This window comes from Stegodyphus dumicola, chromosome X2, assembly GCF_044657685.1.
Source record: "Stegodyphus dumicola isolate Sdum_Otavi_A_Nest chromosome X2, ASM4465768v1".
Taxonomy (NCBI): Eukaryota; Metazoa; Arthropoda; class Arachnida; order Araneae; family Eresidae; genus Stegodyphus; species Stegodyphus dumicola.
Genome location: NC_140781.1, coordinates 172,353,182 through 172,359,181, shown reverse-complemented (window position 1 = coordinate 172,359,181; position 6,000 = coordinate 172,353,182).

The following is a 6,000-nucleotide window of genomic DNA, read 5'->3' as shown; positions in this document are numbered from 1 at the left end:
TATGGGGAAGGCCTTTACTAACGATTTTTTGAAATTTTCAAATGTATACGTCTGGCTTCCAAATTCCCCTAATAAAAATTTGCCTATGTTTTTCCACCATAGCGCGGCCTGTCCTCTTAGTGCTGATGTGGCGATGGCGACTTTTTGTCTTTCGGGAACAGGGTAGAGCTGAAAGTGGTTTTCTAGACCTTCTAGAAATACCGCTACCGAATTTTTTCCGTCGAAATGGACGTTTGGCTTGATTGACGCTCTCAAAGTCTGGACCAGGTATCCAAATCCTTCTAACTGGCTTGTCATTTCTTGGTGTTGTCCAGCGGCTTCCATCCAGTTTTCGGCCATTTCAGTTCGATAAGTGTTCGGGCGCCAATGTAACGTTGCGCGCCTCCAACTTGCACGCAACCAAGAGGTGACTGTGACAACTGGATAAAATACAGAATCTTGTGAAGGGTTTAAGTCCCTTTTTTATTCAACGTAATAAATTACAATTGCGTGCTCTTGACGCTCACAGACTGCGCCTACTTGGCGGTTAAATAAAAATAATAACCTGAAAAGAAACTAAAGACAAGATTCTAACTACGAGGCTCTCTAAAATAACTAACTCACCGCGTTTTACAATATCGCTGCTAATTCAGCAGACTTGAAGCTCACTTGACGATTAACACTACTTCCCGCCAAGCACATAGGCCGAAACGCGGGGTTCTTCAATTCTCGCTAACTACCTCCGCGCTCGTGAAGTAAGAATATCACACCGAACTCGTTTCCTTCTATTTAAATCATAATACTTCCGCTGATAATTTGAATCCTTGCGCGTTCTACTAAAATTTACATATTCTGGCATTGGCAGTTCCAGGGGAAAGTAAGGCTTGACAGGAAAGATAGTTTAAACTTAAAATAAATGTTAGTTAAAATAAATATAAACCCTACAAAGTAAATGAAAATTATGAATTCAGTAGAAATAAAAGTATTGGATAATCCAATAAATAACGGGTATTTTTATATTTCTTTTATTTTTCAAAATTAAGATAAACAATTTTTAATCTAAAACATACTTTCCTTCATCGAAAGCTGGTTTCTTAAATAATTACGATGCTATTATATTCCATCAAGTTGTAGAGACATTAGGTTAATTGGAAAATCCGGAGAGATGAAAAATTAGCAAAAGACTTCGCCGGGAATCGAACCACGGACCTCTGGAATACCGGCCCAGCGTGCAGAACCACTACACCACGAAGGCACGCTAGGAAAGTGGGAGAAATGAGAAATACCTTATAATGTTTTGCAGGGCTTCCTCATTAATCTCTGCAGACCTTCAAGGAAGAGGCTCGTCTTCTAGTACTAGGAATTTCTGGAACTAGTACTAGGAATTTCTAGAACCATCAATGACACTGGCTTACGATCTCGATATATGCCATTAATATTCTTATTAAAAATTATTTAGTTGAACACATAAAGCAAATTATGCTGAATATGCTCTCTTCTCATTTACTTTGACATTTAAAAAAGCAGCTATTAAAATTGAAAATATTCAAAACTTGCTCTAATAATAAGAACAAAGTAAAATTGCTACCTGTATTTATAGCAAGTCGATGCAAGTAGTTTATTCGTCTCCATCAAACTTTTAGTTCACGTAAAAAAAAAAAAAAATATTTATGGGGTGGCCTAATAATTTGCGATGTAATGTGTGTGTGTGATTATGGCAAAGTCTCGAGGGCTATCTGCGTAAGGGCAGGGATGCCTTCGTGGAGGACTTTCTAAGGGAAACTGGTTCGTATAGACGTTACACACGGGGAAAACTACGAAAACGCCCATGCAGCCAGCCCGTTCGCGGTATTCGAATCTCGGATCGAACTACCAGTGTTCAGCGACTTTACCGCTCGGCCGCTGGTGGGCCAATTCGCGATGTAAGTATGTCTGGGACTACGAAATTTAATTCATCGAATTTATTCACAGATTTGTTGTTAAAGGCCTTGTTTGGCATAGAAAAGACATTTTTTCTTTAAAAATGACATACGTTCAATGTACGTATCATTTATCATGTTTAGAAAGTGGATCTATTTGAGCTATACCCTTTGAAAGATTTCATCTGTTATTTTTAATGCAAGTAATCCGCATTATTACTTTTAAGAGGTAAAGGTAATAACTACACCGCTTATTTCTTTTAAGAGGTAAAGGTCATAACTTGTCGATATATAGGGAAAATACAAGCTACGTGTGATTGCGTATGCTTATTTTTGTATTATTCATAAACGAGTATTTGTGTCAGAAAGCATTTAATTATTAAAAAATATTATTCCTCAATGATTGATGTAAGAAAAAAGTATGTATTTTTTATAATTCCTTTCTCCATGCAATGGAATTAACAGAAAAATAGAGAAATGTTGGCTCAAGACTAAAGAATGGAAATGAAGTGAAATGTTAGAAAGCGAACAGGTAACTTCAAGAAGGATAGCAGTAACAATGAATTTTAGCTTCAGTGGTGAATTAAAATTCTGGTTCTGGTTTGGAGGATCTCACTATTCCTTTTTTAGAGGTTTGGTTGGTCAGTTACTGATGTAATGTTCGACAGTATCCGGTAATGTAAACATGAATGACATAAGCCACTTGGAATTATTCCCCGGACAGGGCTTAAATCCCCCGCTTAAAGGAAAAAAAAAAAAAAAAAATCATTTTTCATTTGTGCCAATTGGGGGGGGAGGAAGAAAAAACAAGGGTGGAGGGAAAGATTTTCACAAATATCTGAATAATTTTCTGAACAAAATTAAACGCTTACAAAAATTTATTAAAAAAAAAAAAAAAAAAAAAAAAAAACACGCATATTTTATGATTTTTCATAAACACGTGAATAATTCGAACTTGTATTATCTATTGTGTAAGACTACCACTGCCTCATATGAGTTTATTATTTGTCACTATGCACATACAAAGCCAATTTGTATTTCGCCCGCCTACAATATTTCTTGTATACATAATATTTTTTATGATAAGCCTGTAATCATGTTTCTGATTATCTATAATAAAATGTCTGTAACATCTGTGTGCCCCATCTGCTTCCACACTTCACACTTTTGCTTGCATATTGACTCCAGAGATTGAAATAATTTAATTAGTTGTTTAAGCGACCCTTACGCTAAAATATAGTAGATGCTATTTCGTAAAACCTAATGCTTGGCATTAAGGCTGAACCATATCATAAGATTTCTAATTAAAATTTTACTTACCAGAAAAGATACGACAGTAATTTTTAATTACAATACATTCGGAATAGTTGTAACAGTTTGGAGATAAAGCACTACCACCCTGTTGGCATGGCGGTAGGGGAACCGGCTGTCGTAGCCTTAGACCCGAGTTCATCTGCTATGTCATGTTCATCCCAGACTAGGCATGTCAAACTTGCGGCCTTTAACTCATATTTCGGCGGCCCTCGGTTCACTCCGAGAAACTAACAAAAGTTTTATAATTATAATGCACCATATTCCCTCGCATATCCCCCATAGACTTTTAACGCTAGGTTCTTATTGGTAAATTGTATTCCCTTGATTACTTTTATCTTATTCAGTGTATTCAACTTGTAACTGCGTTTCTGTATTATCATTTCATCCAATTTATTTTCTCTTGCATTTATTATTTAAAAAGCATTTTGTACCGCCATTTGTCGTTAAGCCTCCCAGACCTGGCAGGTCCTCTCACACTTCAGAAATTTTCGAAACATCTACTTTCGTCTTGCTTCTATTGTTTACAATCTAGCTCATTGTAGCCTTATCTACCGCTGATGTGTTTAAGCTTTAGAAATCCGGGTTTTTGTTTAACCCCCTCCCCCCAATCACCTTCGTTCCTCCGATAACGTTGGTTGACGGTAAAAAATTGCCGCCTTTAACAGTTTTTAAACAGGAGACAATGCTGAAAAGTAAACTGCCTCATGGTATCACAGTTAGGTTGAAACACATAGGCTGGATGTTGTCTGATTTACTGAAAGAGTGGTTTAAAATTGTATGAATGTTCTATGAAATAAAACAATATTAGTCTTGCACAGTTTCCTCGGGCATCTCATGGAAGATATAAAAAAATGAATCGAACGAACACTGTTCTTGTCATTATTCCAGGAAGACTTGTATTGCATTTCTTTGAACCAGTAGAAGTTCAAAGACTACCAAACTCAATTCAAAGGTCTCTGAAAGTTGAACACCGAGTGGATATCAGAAGAGTAGCACAATTTTACTAGATCCGCGAAAATCGAGAGACCATCCACTGAATTGATTTGGTCGAGTATTTTGGCTGCATGGGTTCTAATAAAGCAATAGTAGTGAATATTTTCAAGAAAACGGAGATATCTAATGCTCTATTTCTGGAGAACATGCTCTAGTGGCAGGAAAAAGAACTTAACTGTGGCGATATGCAAGCTACAGCAGACGAAGTAGACAACAGTTTCAGCAGCACTGAATGATTTGAGGACTAAGGAAGAGCAGTGAACAACAATATGAATCGCAAGATTCCAGTTACTGGGAAGTAGAAATAAAGTTATTTTATGAAATACTGTAATGTTAATATTACTATGTATTCTTATTGGAATGTAGGTTTAACATATAGTGTTATAATTATAAGGTATTTCTCCCGCCTTCTTAGTGTGCTTTCGCGGTGTGGTGGTCTGCACGCTGGGCGCGTATTCCAGAGGTCCGTGGTTCGATTCCCGTTGAAGACGTTGCTCATTTTTCATCTCTTCTGCTTCGAAACTGCCTAATGTCTTTACAGCGGTGCCCGAAGAAGAAGACCCATGGCAGAGTTTCAAGAAGAATTTGATGTACCTGCAGCATCGGCTCAGAATCCAGATCTGCCAGCCACCAGCCTAGAAGGATTCGGCTGCATCGTCCAGATCATGCGGTCAGCAATGAAGCCGGCGACAAGCTTCGATGGGAATTCACCGGTGAATACCTTTTTGGAGAAACTAGATGTCCATTTTATGTTGTATCCAGTCCACGAATTCCAGAAAGTGACCTTAGCTACCAGCGCTTTGACGGGTCAAGCGCTTAATTGGTTCAAGTGCATCGGAAAGAATCTCTTGGGTCAACTTCCAGTGGAAGCTGTCTGAACACCAGGGTACCTGGGGAACGGTGTCTACCCCTTGTAGAAAAGTTAAAAATTTCGAATGATAAAAGCAAAATTACCGAGATATACATGTAAGTACCACATTTTTTTAAAATTAAAACATAATAAGATACTTTTAATAGTTAATTGGATAAACTAGGTAAGTGCTAGCATGTAAATCGAATGAGAAAAAGCTGCGAAAAGCCGTCGAACTGGTGATCAAGACTGTGTAACTAAGGGAAGCAAAACATCTAAGGTAGCACGAATCAAATGACACTCTGAACCCTTGAGAAATACAGCAAAGATAATGCAAGTCATACAAATTAAAAATACACAAGAAGCAGTAATAAATGCTAGATAATAATAAATAACTAAATGAGGGTGAGATTGGATTAACTTGCAGTAGGCAACAGGTACAAAGATGTAAACAACTATTGTAAACACTGAATTAAAAAATATTTAATATACCGAAATAAAGAGTATTTTGGAAAACATAGAACACAGTATACAACGTTAGTAAATAAGTAACATTAAATAATGTGAGTAATTAGTTGTTATCCACAGTACCAAACATATCTTCGAATATTGAGAAAACGATAAACAACTTATCTATTGCGTTACTTGTGGCTTGTATCTCAGGTACTTTTAAAGTGATTTTGGCAGGAATTTCACGGAGGGAGATTCCCCGAAATGTTAATGTTGATAAGTGCCAATTTGCAGCTACAGAATTACGTTATTTGGCGTATAAAATTTCTTAGAAAGGAATTGAAACAGATAAATGGAAAATAATTGCCATTCAAAATTACCCGCTGTCAAATACTGCGAAAAAATTATCTTCTTAGCTAGGTATGTGTTCATACTACAGATCCTTCATAAAGGATTTTGCCATTATTGCTAAACCGGTATTAAAATTAAAACGAA